The 20,051-nt window shown below is 42.5% G+C and overlaps 2 long non-coding RNA genes across 2 annotated transcripts in view; both read left to right on the plus strand.

Annotated features, from left to right (window-relative positions):
* LOC122173902 (uncharacterized) overlaps window positions 1-20,051 on the plus strand; it is a 42,973-nt gene that overhangs the window by 7,024 nt on the left and 15,898 nt on the right. The gene's annotated exons all lie outside the window — the stretch shown is intronic.
* LOC135983870 (uncharacterized) lies at window positions 9,809-12,333 on the plus strand. Its single transcript, XR_010601683.1, has 3 exons — window positions 9,809-10,031; window positions 11,447-11,517; window positions 12,152-12,333. It is a non-coding gene; the product is annotated as an uncharacterized LOC135983870 (long non-coding RNA).

Consider the following 20,051-nt stretch of genomic DNA (forward strand, 5'->3'; position numbering starts at 1 on the left):
TTACCAAGTTATGCCATCTAACAGACTGTCAAACAAGGGGGTTTGTCCTTTAAAAACTCTCTCCAGCTAAAGTGAAAAAGAACAAGAAACACTATTAAAATGAGGACCTGGCTTAATACTTTATATTTCAAATTTTTAACCAGTTTTTTCCCTCATCTTTAACAAAAGGTTAAAAGGATGTTTCATGGTGTGTTTCCCACAGTACTAAGCAGAATGAGGTCTCTGTATACCAAACCCCGAACCTTGTTAAAAACTGTATACTGTTGGACTGTGACTGGGTTATGTTAACATCTTTGGCTTGTATATTCCATCTAAATTGATACAAAGGTTGCCTTGGTACAACTACACTGATAGCAGTAATCAGTGCAAAGTTCCAGTCTACATAAGGCCTAAGTCAATTTGCAAATTAAAAATCTACTATTATTCTGCCTGAAGATGTTGACAAATATGCCAGCTTGAGACATCTTGGGCCTAATTTCCAGTTGCTATTGACTTCCATTGGAGTTTTTGCAAAAAGAAGAACAGGAGGACTTGTGGCACCTTAGAGACTAACAAATTTATTAGAGCATAAGCTTTCGTGGACTACAGCCCACTTCTTCGGGCTGTAGTCCACGAAAGCTTATGCTCTAATAAATTTGTTAGTCTCTAAGGTGCCACAAGTCCTCCTGTTCTTCTTTTTGCGGATACAGACTAACACGGCTGCTACTCTGAAACCTTTCATTGGAGTTTTTGATGCTCAGCATTTTCTGAAAATGAGTCCTGAGGTGTCTCAAATTGGGCACCCAATAACTGAGGCACTGCTCTGATCCAATCTGGCAGGTTCTGTGGTCCTAACTGCAGTATTGCAAGCCTGGGACAGTTGCACCATTTTCTTTCTGCCAGGCGTAGTAAAGATTTCCATTTTTATTCTATCCATGTCTGAGTATTGGCCAACACTCTACTAGGTACCGGAGACTTTAAGATTAGCATATGAAGCACCTTCAAGCCTGTGATACACTGAGAATGCTGCAATGTACCCACTGGCGTTCACTCATCACTACATTTGCAGGGGCCCAAAAAAAGCACACTTCAGTAATGGTCACTTCTGTGCTCTTTAGTTGTCTTTCTTTTCCAGTTAGATGGTATTGGCGTAAAGTGGCCTATTGGTTACATATCATTTTATAAGAGGAAAAACACTATCTCCTGGCATGCACTTGGGCATCCATGGTAGAGGTAGGGAAGCTCCTGTGTTCATTTTCTCCCCACTAGATGTCAGCTTTGCTTTACAAATATCAAAATTAATGCTGGCATAAAAAAAGCCTTTGCTTAGGGTTCTGCCAGACACAAAGGGCATAAAACAGCCTGGTGCCTTTACCGGTGTCTGCTAATATGCTTAGAAATCTTAATTCCATGCTTTTTATTCTTAACAGTCATTAGTACACAGTGTGACGCTGTGATAAATCCAGACTGGACCAATATAAATTTCAGCTGAAATCATCGTCAGGGTCCTTTGCCATTGTTCTCAAGTTGCACATGCTCAGTGAACACCCTACCTTTAGGATGTACATTGTCTAGCAAACTCACCAAACTTAAGGGTTTTCAAGTGTTCAGCCATCACCATTACATACAGATTAAAAAGGGCCAATGCCACTATATTTGGGTTTCTCAAACAGAAAATAAAGACACCCTTGGTTTTAGATTCTGGCCTATAGGAGATTGAGTATTTAACACTTGCTTCCCAACATTGTCCTGCTCACTTGTGACTGACTCAAGCTAAAATAATAATGGCTCTCTCTCTTTTAAGTAGTGTTTGCCCTGTTTCTAGGATAGTGAGGAAAATAAAATAAGAAACATGTACTCCTACAATTCAGCATTCAGGCCAAAGCACTGTTGACGTTCAAGTCTGCCTTTTTATATGATTTTTGCCAGCTGGTTATTTGCAGTTGATTATTTTTATGCGAGTGCACAGTCTGAAGTTTAGAGAGACAAGGCAGGTGAGGTAATATTGGACCAGCTTCTGGTGGTGAGAGAAGCATATAATTTTGTGAGTCCAAGCAAAAACTTCCTGTGTAAACGTGTGCAAGTTTCTACAGCAATCACAATGTTTATTAGCCCAGGTTGGTTATTCTGTTTGATTTTATAGCGAGCAAATAACTATGTCTCATGCTGTCATCTCACTCTAGCATCCAGTAGTGGCAGGTTGGGATTGGGACTTTGGAAGAATTTGGTGGGGAGCCTGGCTTGACATAATTCTAAGTGATGTAAACCAGATGGCAAAACTATTAAGTCAGCAGTGATTCTTCTTATCAGATTTGTTTCTTGGGCATATGCCCCAGGTTTTGCAGAAAAACACTTTCCCCTTATATGTTGTTCATGGGGGAAAGTCCTCTCAAATTTCTACCCTTTTATTTTAGGTTCAGATGGAAGCAAGTCTTAAACTTGATGCTGCCTAACACTTCCGATTATAAGGTTCCATTTCAATTGACTATCACTTTGTCAGATTTTAATTATTCAGGATGAGTTTTTCTATGCTCGCTCTCTGTGTTGGGCTGAATATTTTGGAAAGTTGCAGCAAAAGTGGTTCAGCAGTTTCCAGGAATGAAGCTCCTCATGCTAAATTCTTACAACTGTTCCATTGATAAGCTCATGCAGCTCTATGCTTGAAGAAGGGGATAATTCCTGGGATCACGGAGGTTCCTTTTGCTGTCTTTGTGAAAATCCACCCAGATTTGACCAAGTCATAAGCCCCTGAAAATCCCTGTTTGCATATGCTCAGCAGACCTTGTTATCGGTCTGGCAGATAATTTCTCTGAAGATTCTGTCTGCACTGAGTATGATCCACCCTAGGGCTGCAGGAGCTGCAGGAACTGAACAGAACTTTCCCTGCAGTTGCTGCTCCATGCAGCCAGGGGTCATGGTGGTGCAGGGATACTGTCTCTACTGTCAGAGGGGTAGCCATGTTAGTCTGGATCTGTAAAAAGCAACAGAGAGTCCTGTGGCACCTTTAAGACTAACAGATGTATTGGAGCATAAGCAAAAAAAATTCATGACCAGACTCCAAAGAGAAACTGAGCTTCAGTTCATTTGCAAATTTGACACCATCAGATCAGGATTAAACAAAGACTGAATGGCTAGCCAACTACAAAAGCAGTTTCTCCTCCCTTGGTGTTCACACCTCAACTGCTAGCAGAGGACCTCACCCTCCCTGATTGAACTAACCTCGTTATCTCCAGACTGATTCTTGTCTGCATATTTATACCTGCCTCTGGAAATTTCCATTACATGCGTCTGACAAAGTGGGTATTCACCCACGAAAGCTTATGCTCCAATACATCTGTTAGTCTTAAAGGTGCCACAGGACTCTCTGTCTCTTCTGTGCTCTCAATGCCCCACAAAAGATGCTCAGGCAGTACAGAGGAGGAGGAAGCACAATGATTTAACTGCACATTGGGAACCACTGAACTAGAGAGGACAGAGATTATCCTTCTCTCCATGGATAGATGCAGCATTGCTCATCTAAAACGACAGTTAGCCTAATAACTGTGAAAGTAAAAGCCAGACTAGTAAAATACAATGTCTTGCACTTGGGTGAGAGGGAGGGTGTACATGCATGGTGGGATTTTGGGGATGTGAGACAGAGGAGGGATGCTCAGAGGGCAGCCACCTCATCTGTGTTAGACAAGTGAAGCCTATGGAATCTACATGTTCCTGTATACACTGCTCTATGTAGATCAGAGCCATCTCCCTCATTGGCTGTTGCCAGCATAGCATCTGAATATGCTGAGATCATACACGGCATAATGAATGGAGAAAGCCACTCTGACCTGCATAGCACTGTGAAAGTTATAACAAGTGGTGCCCATGAGCTGCACCACCACATTAAAAACGATTCCATGAACAGATACACAGATTGTCTGGCTTGCCTCGCAGACTCCTGGTAAGCTGCCAATGTGGCCTTCATTTGGGCAGAGCTCTGGCACTCCATGTCCAAGCACAGAGTTATTACAGTGTCATCAGCAAGTGGAAATGGTTGGCAGCAGTTTTTCACATCTTAATTTGATTCTACCTTTTCTTCTGACAAACTAAGAAAGTTCCCAGGCTGTACCGGCAAAATCAGGGATCACAGAGAGTAGTTTCTGAAACACAGATATTAATTACTACAGGAAAACGTCTCTTTCTTATGGTAAATTCTGTGAGACTGGTTTGGACTAAGAGCATTAACTACTTTTAAGCCACTAGCAGTAGATAGTAGAAGGATCATCATGCAACTCATCTGTGGACCATCAAAGGTGTCCATCGTCAGCCTCTCTCTAGCAAAAAAAGCCCTACTTGTTCTGTTTTTCACCATGGCGTTTCGGCAATGGAAGAAACTCACAAAACCCTGACCACAGCAGTATGCCTCCAATCAACTAGCCATAGCATATTTTAGAAGGTGCAGAACTGAACTTTCCTTTCGCTGAATAAACTTTGCAGTTCTCTCTTCTTTCGTTCATCAACTTTAGATATCAGGAAAAATATAGTCTCATAAAATAGAGTTGCAGAAGAAGTATTAGCTCACATCTGGTTCTCCTGTGTACCAATGAAAGACTATTTCCAACAACTTATTCTGTAGGACTTCTTTCAGCCTACTTTTAAATGACTCCATAACTTCATTTTTGAAGTCCAGTCTGCATTCTAATAGATCTGACCATTTTCTTGCTATTCAGCCTACATTTTCTTTTGTTCAGTTTAAAATCATTATTCCAAGTTATCCCCTCTGCAGTTCCAATCCTGGGCTCTCATGAGGCTCTATCATCACCTCTTCATCTTGACCCCCCTAGTCCTCCTTACTTCCCCTACAGTTCTAAGAAATACAATGATAAACTAATCATCCTGAAATCCAAAATCAATCCTATAAAATAGGTGGAAAATGTGTACAGTTTCAGCACACATTGTCCCAGCACACTGATTTGTCCACACTGAAAGAATAGAAGGAAATTCTTTCTTATTTTAACTTGACTCTCTGGCTGACTCTCCACTTGGCTGACTCTTCATTTAAATGATTAAAGAACTTTAGCTGTTAGCATCCAGTGCAGTCAAAGTTTGAATCCTGTTTGCATTTCAAATGTGGTTTCAATTTACCCTGCACACCATTTATTTCTCATCATTTTGTGTTGGGGCAAAAGAAGGCTTGAAAAATCAAATCAGTCTTCCTTAATTAGGGGATACAGTTCCCTCTGGTGGATTCCCAGAGAGCAGGAACAGAACCAATTTCTCTGCAATTTCATATTGGGGATATTAAATATGGTGCAATTAATTCATCACTGAATTAAATCTCTAGGTTATGTCAGCTTTTCAGCTGTTCCTCATAACTTTTCTTTTATTACAGCATCCTAGTACTGCAGTGTCACAGTAGTTGAGGTGTCAGGGAGGGAAAAGGCACTTCTATTCTTACTGCTTATTTTTCAAACTTCATATTTATCTTGCAGGCAAAGATAGGTACATATGGGAACCACATAGTGTTATAGCTAGGGCTGTCGATTAATCACAGTTAACACAAAAAAATTAACCGAGATTAATCGCACTTTTAATTGCACTGTTAAACAATAGAATACCAATTGAAATGTATTAAATATTTTTGGATGCTTTTCTACATTTTCAAATATATTGATTTCAATTACAACACAGAATACAAAGTGTACAATGCTCACTTTATATTATTATTTTTATTATAAATATTTGCACTATAAAAATGATAAAGAAATAGTGTTTTTCAATTCACCTCATACAAGTACCATAATGCAATATCTTTATCATGAAAGTGCAACTTACAAATGTAGATTTTTTTTTGTTACATTACTGCACTCAAAAAACAAAACAGTGTAAAACTTTAGAACAGGAGTTCTCAAACTGGGGGTCAGGACCCCTCAGGGGGTAGTGAGGTTATTACATGGGGGGTCGCCAGCTGTCAACCTCCACCCCAGACCCCGCTTTGTCTCCAGCATTTATAATGGTGTTAAATATATTAAAAAGTGTTTTTAATTTATTAGGGGGGTTGCACTCAGAGGTTTGCTATGTGAAAGGGGTCACCAGTAAAAAAGTTTGAGAACCACTGCTTTAGGGCCTACAAGTCCACTAAGTCCTACTTCTTGTTCAGCCAATCGCTAAGACAAACACGTTTGTTTACATTTACAGGAGATAATGCTGCCTGCTTCGTATTTACAATGTCACCTGAGAACAGCATTTACATGGAATTTTGTAGCCAGCATTGCAAGAAATTTATGTGCCAGATAAGCTAAACATTTGTATGCCCCTTCATGCTTTGGCCACCATTCCAGAGGACATGCTTCCATGCTGATGACGCTCATTTAAAAAATGTGTTAATTACATTTGTGACTGCACTCCTTGGGGGAGAATTGTATGTCTCCTGCTCTGTTTTACCCACATTCTGCCATATATTTCATGTTATAGGAGTCTTGAATGATGACACAGCACATGTTGTTCATTTAAGAACACTTTCACTTCAGATTTGAAAAAATGCAAAGAAGGTACCAATGTGAGATTTCTAAAGACAGCTACAGCACTCAACCCAAGGTTTAAGAATCTGAAGTGCCTTCCAAAATCTGAGAGGGACAAGGTGTGGAGCATGCTTTCAGAAGTCTTAAAAGAGCAACATTCCATTGCGGAAACTACAGAACCCGAACCACCAAAAAAGAAAATCAACCTTCTGCTGATGGCATCTGACTCAGATGATGAAAATGAATATGCGTTGCACCACACTGCTTTGGATTGTTATCGAGCAGAACCCACCATTAGCATGGACACATGTCCTCTGGAATGGTGGTTGAAGCATGAAGGGACATATAAATCTTTAGAGCATCTGGCACGTAAATATCTTGCAATGCCAGCTACAACTGTGCCATGCAAACACCTGTTGTCACTTTCAGGTGACATTGTAAACAAGAAGCGGGCAGCATTATCTCCTGCCAATGTAAACAAACTTGTTTGTCTGAGCGATTGGTTGAACAAGAAGTAGGACAGAGTGGACATGCAGGCTCTAAAATTTTACATTGTTTTATTTCTGAGTGCAGTTATTTTTTTGCATAGTAATGCAGATCTCTTCTCCTTATTTACCACAGTCAGTTGTTAGAAACCTGTATAAAGATGCTGTTATTTCTGTTGATGCATGACAGTCGGTGTGTCTTGTTAGCTCTGTCATGCTTACTGGGCTCACTGCACCTCTGACCACTACTGATCTTTTTGAGTGCGCTCCTGTTAGGTTTCAAGTCTCAACCTTTGTCAGGAGTGAAGGAACCCAGTGATTTTCTAATTCTCAGACCAGGCCTTGGGCTGCAGTCCCCAGGTGCTAACCATGGTTACCTCAACAGACCAGACTTATCTTCAGTTCCTGCAGTTCTGTCCCCAACAGGAGTAAGAGACCAGTAGTTAATACAGTGAGCAAAGAGTCTTCCTAAAGCAAACCAAAGCATGATACAGGAAACAGACCTTAATAAAATAGTCTACACACATGCCTGCCTCTAAGGCTTACCGTTTCTTGGATCTGGGGAAGGCCCAGTTTCCTCTGCAGAGTCTGTCTCTGTGTCAACCAGTCCTCCTGAATAGCCCCGACAACCGAAGTCCCTTGAGGATCAAGTCTTTCTAAGGTCTTATTCAACATTTAGACACAGCCACTAGGTGAACTGGTCAGATGACATGGACACAAGTCCTAGCAATACACAAATTCACAGGTTATAAGGCCAGTAGGGACCATTGTCAACTCTCATCTGACCTTCTGTTCTTTGCCTGTGGCCCACAATAGTTTAGTCTCCTGGGAACTGTAATACTTTGGTCTAATTCCGGTTGTTGGGTTTAGTGTGTGGGTGGCTGAGGGGTGTTGGTGGCCTTCTGGCCTTAAACTTTAGTTCTATGACCCCCTGTATAACACAGGCCATAGGACTTCCCTGAGTTAACTCCTGTTTGAACTAGAGCAGATCAGATGACACACAGATCTGTTTAAACTTCACCACATACAACTATACCATTACACTAAAATGGCCTTGGGTTTGGATGAGCTCAGCTCATGAATAAAGAACCCCTGGTTGAAGCTGAACTCAGCCAAGATGGGAGTCATGCTGGTGGGCAGAGGAAAGCATTGTGAAGATTTTGCAATCATAGTGTAGTCTTTTATAGTTGAAGGTATCCACCTTCATCTGGTCAGTTCAGTCCATAGTTTAGGAATGCTCCTGGATTCCTCTATGAGGCATAGCACCATCCACAAGTGAGGCTTTCTATCTCTTATTAGCTAGGACAAAACATCTGATCATGGCAGATGATGACTTAGCTCCTATCTGGCATACTGCAATGTGATATACCTGGGTATGAAGTCCTCAGCCCTTAGAAAGTTCCAATTAGTACAGAATAGTGCAGCATGTCTGCTCAGCACAGCGACATAGGATACTCTGAGCACATCAGACCTGCCCACTGATCCCTACAATGGCTTCCCATAGAATGTTGAATCAAGTTCCAAGTCTCAGTCCTTATCATCAATGTACTCAATGGAGTTGGCCCTGCATATCTAAAAGACTGCCTAAAACTCCAGGATGGAGACATGGTCAATAACTTTGCTCCTCTAGCATAATGGGACTGTCTAACATCAGCGTAAAGCTTATCTGTGTGGTAGACAGAGCTTTCTTGGGAGCTAGTCCAAGATTGTGGAATGAAGTTCCCCAGGAACTAAGGGCCATCTCAAACCCCACCACCTTCCGCTCCAAGTGCAAGGTGCACTTCTTCAACTGTGCCTTCTCAAACACACATACCACAGAGCAGTGTATACATTTAAAAAAACCTCGAAAACATACCCCTACCAGATCAAGTCACTCCACTGCATACACAATTCTCCCCATGGGAGTGGATGAGAAAATGAACTACATGTGACAGATGCTAGTCATGTCACTTCATGTACTACTGTAAGGTGCTCAGATACTACAGTGATGAAGGTTGTATAAGAACCTAGGTAGACTAGACGAGACTAGAATAGCCCCTACAGCTCAACCACATTGGAAAAACCTAAACAAAACACCAACTTTGAGTTCCAAATAAATGCAAGTTCCTTTGAGAAATATGAAGGAAAAAAACCCATCCCAGTCTCACAAAGGTTTAATATGGTCTGTAGTCTCACGGACACTCACGGAATGCCTGGTGGAGATAGAACTTCCTGCTGTCTGGGCCAGGGTATCTGTCATCTCCCTGAAATCATGAGGTCTCAGTTGCCCAAATTTGTAGTCCAGGCCAAAGGGCCCTTGAGGAGGAAGGCATGGAAAAGGCCCATGAAGAGTGGGGGGAGAATAGCTGTAGGAAAAGGAGGGCCTAGTCAAGACAAAAGTGGAGTGGTTTGGGGGAACCTCTTAATCTGGTGTCTTGAACCTGTCCCTGTGGAGTTTTGTGTTTGGCTGGAAGATGGGCTTGGGCATCTGAAAAACCTGAATGTGGGTGTGACTGATCCTAAAGTCAGTTTAGGCTCAACTCTACATGAAGGTGATGTTGACTAGAACAGAGAGGAAAAGGAAGAATGGATCCTGTCTATGCTGGCTGATTCGCGCAGGTTCATGTAAAGTAGGGGATATATTATTGTCCTGATTAAAAAATGTATATGTTTGATGTCTTTTTCTTCATTCCAAATGGCAGTGAGACACTTTGCCAAGGACCTTGAGGGTCTCAATGAAGAATCAGCCTCAGTCTTTTCAGTTTCCGACTGTAGGTAGGTGCATGGCACAAATACACAGGTAGAGTTAGGCTATTCTGACACTGAAATGCAGAAGTTGTAAATAATATGCTCTCCTCTCATTTACAGTGATCTACACACCACAAGATCTGGAGCCAATATTTTTCCTTTTCTTATAAAAATGAGAGACTGGGCAACATATAATTTGTAAATTGTGAACACACTACAGAAGCTGTTGCTGAGAGCAGAGGACAAGTGTCCTTACGTTTAAATTTCTTCTGCTTGCACATTATAGCAGGCAGCAAGGTGACACAGCGGAAGATCATGGGCTCAGCATCTCAGCTCAACAAGAGTAAGTGAAGCAAATAATATGTACAATCTGATTTTCATGAGCCATTATGTGCTCTAAAGAGATACAATAAGTGATGGAACATAAACACTCTCCCCTACCTAACCCTCAAATTTAATCATGTTTGCATCTGGCTTCAAAGGCAGAGCAGAGATGTGTTTTTAGTTAGGGATGGAGGCTGCATCACAAAGGCGGAATGTCTATTAGTTAATGGATAGTATCATTTTTCATGCCTTTTAAAGTCATAAATATTTTAAATTTCAAAGCATTTTTCTTTGGTGCATGTATCTATTTCTCTTAAGTGCATTCCACTGATGTCCTCGTTTTTCTCTTCTGCTCTACTTTATTTACAAAAGATGAGACATGATGTGGTCTGATACCCACTTTCAAGCCCTCACCTGGGGAAGATGTTCCAGGCTACCCATGAGTCATGGTTGCCATGAATGATTTTAGAAATCCTATTATCTTTGTTGAGGAGAGGTAACTTTATAAACCTCAGTTTCGTAGTGATACTAAATTCCCAAGGATGATGGAAAATATGATTTATTTCAATGTACCTGTCTTGCTGCAGGGAATGTGCATTAAGTCAAGAAAAATAGCATAAGGGAGTAACATTCTTACTGCAACACTTGCCTATGGGTGCTTGGAATGGAGGCAAAAGCATAAAGGCAGGGTCTGTGCTGGCTCCAGCAGCTTCTGAAGCAGGATAGATCCTAATGGCACTATTTGTATCTGTTGACTATGGAGAGTTGCTATTTGTTTCATCGGATGAGCTCTTCCCCATTTTACCTACCCATCATTTCATTTCCTTCTCTCCACCAGTGGTTAAAGCATGCTTCTCTTGGTGAGTTTTTGGAGTGTGTTTTGTCAGTGAGGAGCACTATTTCTTCGTTTCTGTTTGATTTGTTCCACTTTAGAGAAAGGGATCTGAGAGATCCCAGTCTTTGAGTGCTTAGGTACTGCTTTGTCTTTGTTGACGTGCACGAAAGAGAGAGAGTTCCAACTGGGGAGGTTATAGCACAAGTGAGTCATATGGTGAAGTAGCTGAGATAGTAGATATGAAGCTACCCATTCAGACAACTCTCCATAGGGGAGATAAGTCCAAGGTATGTCAGAAGGCATCTCATCTTAGGCTCCTTTGGCAGAATCCCCTATATCCTACTGAGAAACATTCATGTAGCTACGTTGGAATGAATAATTCAGGTTTCTCTTGCATAAATTTTTGGTTGAGTGATGTCATGTCTTATATGACTAAGACTAGTGTACTTCATGATTCATGAAGTGACCATGGGATGTCTTGCTGAGTCCTGGTTGCATGATGTTGATTCCAGGTAGGCATCTGAGTGATTGATCAATCTTAGGGAGAAGATAGAGGTGGTGACAGCAGTGTAGTTCCAATATTTTTATCCTACTTACAGTACACAAAATGGCTAACCATGCAGATGAATCCACCTGAGCATCTGGCCAAGACTTGTGTCACTACAGCAAGGTAAAAGTTCGCTATTTTCATGGTGCTTAGCTCACTGGTTTTAATGCAGATTTCACAACTGAGTTTTTTGAGCTTATTTAAAAGTCCTTACACATTAGTGGCAACTTGTGGAAGTGAAGGACTGTCTGGGACTTATAGTCTCCTACAGGATTGGCCATATGTTAAACCTCATTTTTATATGTAGTGTAAGTTATTTGGGTCTCTAATAATTATGTGGTCAGATGATCACTTGGTGTGTTTAGAACAGGGGCTATGACGTTGCCATCCATGACTTTATGGCCTTGGAGACTAATGATTCATATGGGTTTTTGTAGTCTTCTGACTGCTGCTGGGGCATATCCGACCACTATTTCCTAGGTCTGATTAACTCACTGACATCTGTAGTCCTGTATTGGGTGCTTTAGATTAACTGACTCCTCTGGTTGTTGTTTATTGTATTGTGCTTTAACAATGATCAGTCAGAGCTCAACAGCTGGGATCCAGATTGGACAGAAGATGCCTATAACAATTAAATATTCCACTAAATATTGTAAGCCCCACAAAAGGTGTTAAAGGGAGCTGGCCTGCAAACAATGCAGGGTGGTGGTGGTGGTGGTAGTGGTAGGGAATTAATTTGTCTACTGTGCAATTTCAGACAATTGAATTTAATTGGAGTTAATGAAGGAGATGCTGCCAATTGGGACCTGATCCAAAGCCCATGGAAATCAATGAAAAGATTCCCATAGACGTCGATGGATTTTGGATCAGCCCCTTGATGGATTTTACATGGAATGGTAGAGAACTTTCAGTTTCTGGAATTTCTTTCAAATGATATTGCAGTAAACAGGTTTAACATAGTGTCAATGTTCAAATAAAAGACAACAGAATGGAAAATGTCAAGATTTTCATGCATCCGAAGAAGTGGGTATTCACCCACGAAAGCTCATGCTCCAATACGTCTGTTAGTCTATAAGGTGCCACAGGACTCTTTGCTGCTTTTACAAGATTTTCATGGTGACTTCAGGAGATATAGGCTAAAATATTTAAATGTGGATGCCTACAATTAGGCCCCTAAATCCATGTTTAAACAACGACATAAAAGAGGGTCATTTTTAGAGGTGTTGAACTTCTAGCATCTCCCACTGACGTCCATGGCAGTTGTGCAGGGTCAGTAACCTCTGAAAAACAGTTCACTTATTTAGGCGCTTAAATATAGGTTAGTTTTAGGAGAACATGCTGAGAAGGGCTTCTGTAGTGAATACGCTTGTTCGTTCACAAATGCCCTTCTATGCGTTAATATCGCCACTGATACAAAGAACAGCAATTCCCCAGAGTTCTTATGAACATGTGAATGTTCATGGATATCAAACTACAGTCAAACTAACCAGCTGTTTGGAATTTGAATGAACATTTGTGAATGCTCTTTTGCAGTATTCAACCATTTATAATATTTAGTTCATTTAATCATTTTTGTCAGACTTTCTAGTTCCCTGATAACTTATGGTCCTCTTCTCAGAACACTTCCAACTTGTCAATACCTCTCTGATAACAAGGTGACCAGAACTGAACACAATGGGCAAGATTTTCAGCTGGCATTAATTGGCATAGCTCCAGTGACTTCAAAGTCCCTTAGTCCTTCAGGTGTGGTCACACCAAGCATGTGCAGAGAGGGTTTATTATCTCCCTGCTCTGTGATGTGGTGCCTTTGTGTGCACAGCCTAAAACTGCAAAGGCCTTTTCTTGCTGACACATTGCAAACTCATGTCTAATTTGCTGTCCGCTATCGAACTTAGGTCTCTTCCAGCACTACCTATTTCCAGGTTTCTCCCAGTGAATAATGCGTTTCAGATAATTTTCCCCATATGTATTAGTTTACATTTTTTCAAAGTAGAATTTCATTTTGTTACATTGTGCCCATGTTTCTGATCTCTCTCGGTCTCTTTGTATTATTTCTCTCGCCTTGCTGTATTTACAGTGTTATTATTGGATATGAACTTCCCATTTTAGTATTATCTGCAGACTTCATTAAGTTGCTGTTTACGCTCTTTTCCAAATCATTAATGAAAATATCACATAAAGTCATCCTTAACACATGCAGCATCTCACCAGTCACCTTCTGCCAACTTGATACATTGATGTTTATTATTAATACACCTTCAGCCAGTTTTCAGGCCACGTGATAGTTTCTGTACATGACAATTTTAATTTACTTTGAAATGAAGGCTTCATGAAACACCTTCAAATGCCTTACTAAGCTCCGAGACCCAGGGCTAGAGCTGCAGCTGAGCTATGCTTGGCAAAGCTCAGAAAGGGAGTTGTGCAAATGTGTCTTAAAGCTGCTTTTATGTTCCCCCAAATCTGGGGCTGTCTGACTGCCAGGCCAGTCCTTGATATAAATAAAAGCAGCTTCAGGGCTGCTGTAACTAATCTTGCTGTCAGTGGTCTGGAGGGGTACAGCTACACTGCAAAAAAAAAAAAAAAAAAAACCCACTACAGTGAATCTCTGGGCCCATGTCAGCTGACTCAGGCTTGGGCTATAGGGCTAAAAAATAGAAGTGTAGATTTTCCTGTCAGGCTGGAGCCCAGGCTCTGAGACCCTCTCCCCACTCCAGCCTGAGTGGGAACATCTACAGTGCTACTTTTAGCCCTGCAGAGCAAGCCACGCAAGCCCGAGTCAGTTGATCTGGGCTCTGAGACTTGCTGCTGTGGGGTTTTTTGTTTGTTTGTTTGCAGTGTACACATACTCCAAGGACTGGTCTGGCAGCTGGATACCGTGGGGATACATGGAAACCCCTCGTGACATCCCCAGTCCACATGCCTCTACACAGGAGGCTAGGAGAGAGGCCAGTGTAGGAGGTGCTATAGTGGCTCGGCTCTGTGTCACCCAAGGATTGCCTGTGCAGGGTGAGTCCTTAAGGGGCCAGTTAGGATAGATTTAAGGCTCCTTCAGGGCCAAGGATCTGGCCCCAGAAGAGTTTGAGGACATCTTCCAGGGAATAGGGAAACTCTCAACAGTGTACAGAATTGAGCTGAAAGAGCCAAACTGCCCCACAATTAACATCCTTAGGAAAGTTCCTCTTGCCCTAAGGCAGAGGCCAAAGGAAGAGCTGGATGGGTTGATTGGCCTGAAAATCACCAGATGAGTAGAAGAACCGACAGAGAGGATACACCCATTGGTCACTGTAGAAAACAAAAGATGAAATCCTTTGCTTACATATAGACCCCCAAGAATTAAATGAATATGTTAAAAAGGAACATTTCCCACTGTCTACATGGAGAGAAATTTAGGGGAGTTGGCTGAAGCTAACTATTTGTCTAGGCTGGTTGCATCAGCAGGGTTCTGGCAGGTGCCCTTAGAAAAACAGAACCCATGTGTGTGCACATTCAACATCCCCTTGGGAGCTACTGTTTCCACAGAATGCTGCTGGGGTTTTGTTCAGCCCCTGAAGTGTGTCACCAGACAATACACCACATTTTTAATGGTACAGAGGGTGCTAAGGGTGCCCCAGAGACTCCAGGAAGGTTTGGAAAGAGACAGAGCTGCTGGGCTAAAGTAACACAAACAAAATGAAAATTCTGTGTAACAGAAATAGCCTACCTGAGAGAGAAGTGAACACAGCAAGGCATACAGGGAAAGACAATAACCAACACGTCTGCGGACTAGGAAGAGGTGTAATTGATATTGCAATCCCATGAAATACCTTTGGGGACCATATTGTGTTAAGTTTATGTATCACTGTGGGCCAGGGATTGTAACTCAAGGAGAGAAGGCTACCCCAACTCCTTCAGGAAACAAAAACAGTGGTGGGTGATTAAGATGAATCACTTAGCTATAGGCACCTCTCTGGAGGTGCCTTTTCCCTGGGGAGGCTTATATATATTGGTTCAGCCTTGGTTTTCCAGAGACCAACAGACAAAAAAAGGGCTTTTGATATAAAAAGTCTGGGTTTAAACTGCCTCGGCGTCTTCTGACTGATCCAGCAAATGGACAGGACCTTCTGTCGAAGGACCCCAACCCTTGCTGAAGAGTTGAAGAGACTGTGGCCTACAGGGACCCCTAGGATAGATGGGTGACCTCTGGTAAGTTTTTAGCACGTGTATAGGAACTTTTACTGTTTTGTATGTTTTCTCTGTAATGCTTTTACCTTGTGAATATAGGTGTCTGTTTAGAAAGAGCTGTGTGGTAACTTGTAACTGCTGGCAAAACACAGTTCACAGCCCTCTGAGAGAAAGCAAAGACTAGGCACTGGCCTTTACACAGTCTGGCTTGCTGGGGATATCACAGTGTCTGGCAAGCGGCTGTGCAGCCTTAACACCCTGGTCAGGAGGGAGAGAGACGTGCATCTCTGCCTAAGAGAGGTAACAGCTGGGAGTTGGAAACCTTAAGTGGGACCATGGAGGAGGGGGATACAGGTGCAGTTACCCTGAAACTATGACAAAGGGTACAAAGAGGCCTTAGAATGGTGAACTATGGGTGGGACATCTGAGCCTAAGTCTAGCTTCCTGAACCAGCAACTGAGAGCGCTACTGCGTAAAGATGTCCAATGAATATGGGATAAAAATTTTAATAAAGAGTGAGAGAAAAAGAAAGAGTTAATTAAAGAGGTCCCAGTCCTGGGGTACTATGACTGCGAGCACAAAGTAAGTTGCCCACAGATTCCTCCAAGGAGTGTATTGGCACACTCTTCTTCCATCAAAATTGGAGACCAAAGGCTTATAGGTCACAGGTGCTAACAAAAACTGAGTGTCAAAAGTGCTCAATAGAGGAGGCTTTGGCCTTAAACCAGGGGTGTAAAAAGCTCCACATCTTCATTTAGTTGTGTGAGCTGAAACTGGCCATAAACCACTTATTGCCATTGCCAAAAGAGGCTTTCCTCTCCCACCCCGGGAGAATATAGAGATTATATTTTCAGCTAAAAATGTGTGATTTGCAAATTGAGTACAAACCGGGGAGAGGTTTGGTGATTGCAGACATACTCTAGAGCGTTTCACAAAAGTGCAGTGGAGAAAAGTTCAGAGCTAGATTTTGTACATGCCAATCTGATAAAATCTCCTCTTCAGTCTCAGGTGACGTGGACTGTGATTGTCAGAGCTATTGCTCAGGAAGAGACCTGCTGAAAGTAATTAAGGTTATTATCTTAGCACAGGGTGGCCAAACTTGGATATTCCTAGTTCCTTTTATCATTTTAAGGGAAAACTCTTGGTATTAGAAGGGATTTTGTTTAAAGGAACCAGAATGATGATTCCTAAGGTATTAAAGAAAAATATGTTTAAAAAGATGCATGAAGGTCATTAGGAATTGAAAAATCTAAGGAGAAAGGCCTTATTTTATACTGGCCTCAAATGAAAAGCAACTTTGAGAAAGCTGTCAAGGTTTGTTGCCTATGCTAAAAATACAGGCCAAGTCAAGCGAAAGAGCCTATGTTGGTGGCACAGGAAAAATTGGCTCCCTGGAACAAAATAGGCATAGATTTATTTTTGTTGGCTCAAAAACTATATACTTCCCCTGGACTATTATTCTCACTTCCCTGATATAGCCTTACTAGAAGATACTGCAGGTAAACAGGTGATTGTGCATATCAAATCTATTTTTGCTAGACACAGGGGTAAAAGTAACTTAAATGACTTACCAGTATGCAGGGCGGCCAGGGTCCTGGGCAAGGTGGGCGGGGGAGCTTTGGGCCCCTGGAAGGGGCTGGGCCTTGGACGGAAGGGGCGGGACTGGGGCCAAAATGCCCCAGCCAGCCTTTCAGCGCTGCCTTGCCCTCGCCGCCCAGGGCTTCGGTGGCGATTTAAAGGGCCCGTGGCTCCAGCAGTTGCCGCGGTGGCAGCTACGTTGGCCGGGAGCTCCGGGCCCTTTAAATCGCTGCCAGAGCCCCGGGCTAGCAGGATGTAAGTAAGAATGCCTCCACTGTTGGAAACTGATGACAGTCCTTGGGGACTTGCCGATGTATAAAAAGGCAGATAAGACAAAACAACCACACCAATATCATTTGGGATCCTGGGGTTTGCCACCATTTCATTAAAATGAGGCTGTACATCTTTGTGGCAGGAGACAATGGTCACAAGAGGTTGTCCCCCCACTCTCCCCCATGACTGAAGGTGAGGGTGGGGTGCTTAGGATTGTGCCGTCAATACACACTCAAACATAGAACTAGTCAGAAACCTGAATTTCTGTTCTGTGGGAAATATCAACTGTAATATGGTGGCTGCCATCCCAGTGCCCCGCTCCCCTTGTAGTCAGAGATCAGTCTGTGATATTCTGGCTCTCTTTTCCTCCTCTTCATTGGGCACTAAAGTCCACCGTGTATAAAGGATCGATCAAAGTGCCTTCATTCTCCGCCATATATGACATGGCAGGGCTGCTCCCTAGCTTAACAAGCACTCACTGCCATGCCCAGTCTCCTTTAAGTAGGTTTATTTGTCCAAACATAACAGTTCCTCAGCTCACCCTTTGTCTTAAGGTTTCACGGCCTCCCCTCCAAGGGGTGTCTGGTAATCCTGCTTTTTTGCAGCTTCCCGATCCCAACTAGCTTCCTTCTCACAGTCAGTTCTCATTCAGCCAGCTCAGCTCTCAGACAGGTCTTCTACCTTTCCAGAACACCAGCCCAGGGGTACCTCCTCGGGCACCTGGCCCCTTGTTCCAGGGATCCATCACTGGCGTTAGCGCCACTGCTCTGTGGTTCCTCTCCCCAGGCACAGCTTGCCCCAATCACTGCTCCTCTTCCTGCCCTGTGACAGGCCTTTATATCCCCAGGTGTATCCCCGCCCCCTTTAATTGGCTCAACTGGGCCCAATTACTCTGACACAGGGGAACTGGGCCTGATCTACTCACAAGGACATAAACATTTTTAAAAAATTGCTTAGAATTGGAACAAAACCCCAAAATTTCAAAATGTCTTATTCAATGAGGGTGGGGGCAAATGTTTGACATAATCAAAACATTTCATTTGGATCATGTTAAATTATTTAGTTTCAGTGAGGTAAAAACCATGTCATTTTGACATTATCATTTGTTTAAACTTTAAAAATATTAAATATAATATATAAACTATTGAATTAATATAAATATCTAAACAAAATGATCACACCAAAAAATTACCATATTGAAATGAAATGAGAAAGTTAAAATGATTAATTTAAACGTTGTCCCATCAAAAACTTCATCAAAATTGATGTGTTCCCATGAAACAGTTTGATTTCAACCAAACTACATTTTTAGTAAGAAAACTGTTGTTTTTTTAAGTAGAGTTCCAGCTCTATATATACATGTATAAAATTAAATACAAAAAGTATGTGAAAAGAATGTTATTTAGGTTGCACTCAAGCACTTGAAAGTTTGGAAATACCAGATTAGAGGTTGCTTGTGTATCCTTTGTTTTGCCTCCTATGCACTGAATGAGGTAGGGATCCTGTGGCAAATTGGTATGTAATCATGTGACTGTACCATAGTGCATATGCACAGCAGGGCAGAGCTAAGGCTAGGTTTACACTGGGGGGGGGGGATCGATTTAAGATACGCAAATTCAGCTACGCGAATAGCGTAGCTGAATTCGACATATCCTATTCGACTTACCCCACTGTGAGGACAGTGGCAAATAGACCGTTGCGGCTCCCCCGTTGACGGTGCTTACTCCTCCTGACAAGGTGGGAGTACGCGCTTCGATTCGTGGATCGATTTATCTGTCTACATGAGATGCGATAAATCGATCCCTGAAAGATCGATTTCTACCCGCCGATCCAGGCAGGTAGTGTAGAATAGCCCTTAGGTTGAATGCGCAAACTTAAATCTAGCATTTATCAACTTTCTCTGGAGGTTCCACTGGGCTCTGTCTGTGGTTCCCTTCTCTTCTCCCAGGGCCAGCTTCAGGCACCAGCTTGCCAATCAGGTGCTTGGGGCAGCTACTCCGGAGAGGGGCGGCACGTCCAGCTATTTGGCGGCAATTCAGCGGACAGTCCCTCACTCCCGCTCGGAGTGAAGGACCTCCCGCCGAATTGTCGCCGAAGATCGCGATCGCGGCTTTTTTTTTTCTTTTTTTTTTGCACTGCTTGGGGCGGCAGAAGCCCTGGAGCCTGCCCTGTCTTCTCCCCCATATTTTATCTCTAGGCAGTCTCATCTGCAAACACAATTTCAACTACCTTATCTATGCTGATGACTCACAGATTTACCTTTTTGCTCCAAAGCTGTCTCCTTCTGGCCAAACTAAAATATCGGCCTGTCTCTCTGACATCTCATGGATGTCAAGCTAAACATACCTAAAACAGAGCTCCAAGAGCCCCAAGTCCTCTCCCCTGCCTCCTTTCTCGGTTACAGTGGACAAGATCACCATCATGTTTGTCACTTAGGCCTGTAACCAGGGCTTCATCTTCAATTCATGTGTGTCACAATGTCTAGCTTTTATGGGACCTTCTTTATTGATCTGTTGATGCTCGCCTCCGATGCCCAGGGTACCATCCTCCACAGCCCACTTGTTAAATTTTCAAATAAGCAACTTTGTGCTTTCTCCCATGCTGCCACCCCACATGCTTGGGAAGTGCTCCCTGCAAACATCTGC

This window comes from Chrysemys picta, chromosome 1 (assembly GCF_011386835.1).
Source record: "Chrysemys picta bellii isolate R12L10 chromosome 1, ASM1138683v2, whole genome shotgun sequence".
Taxonomy (NCBI): Eukaryota; Metazoa; Chordata; order Testudines; family Emydidae; genus Chrysemys; species Chrysemys picta.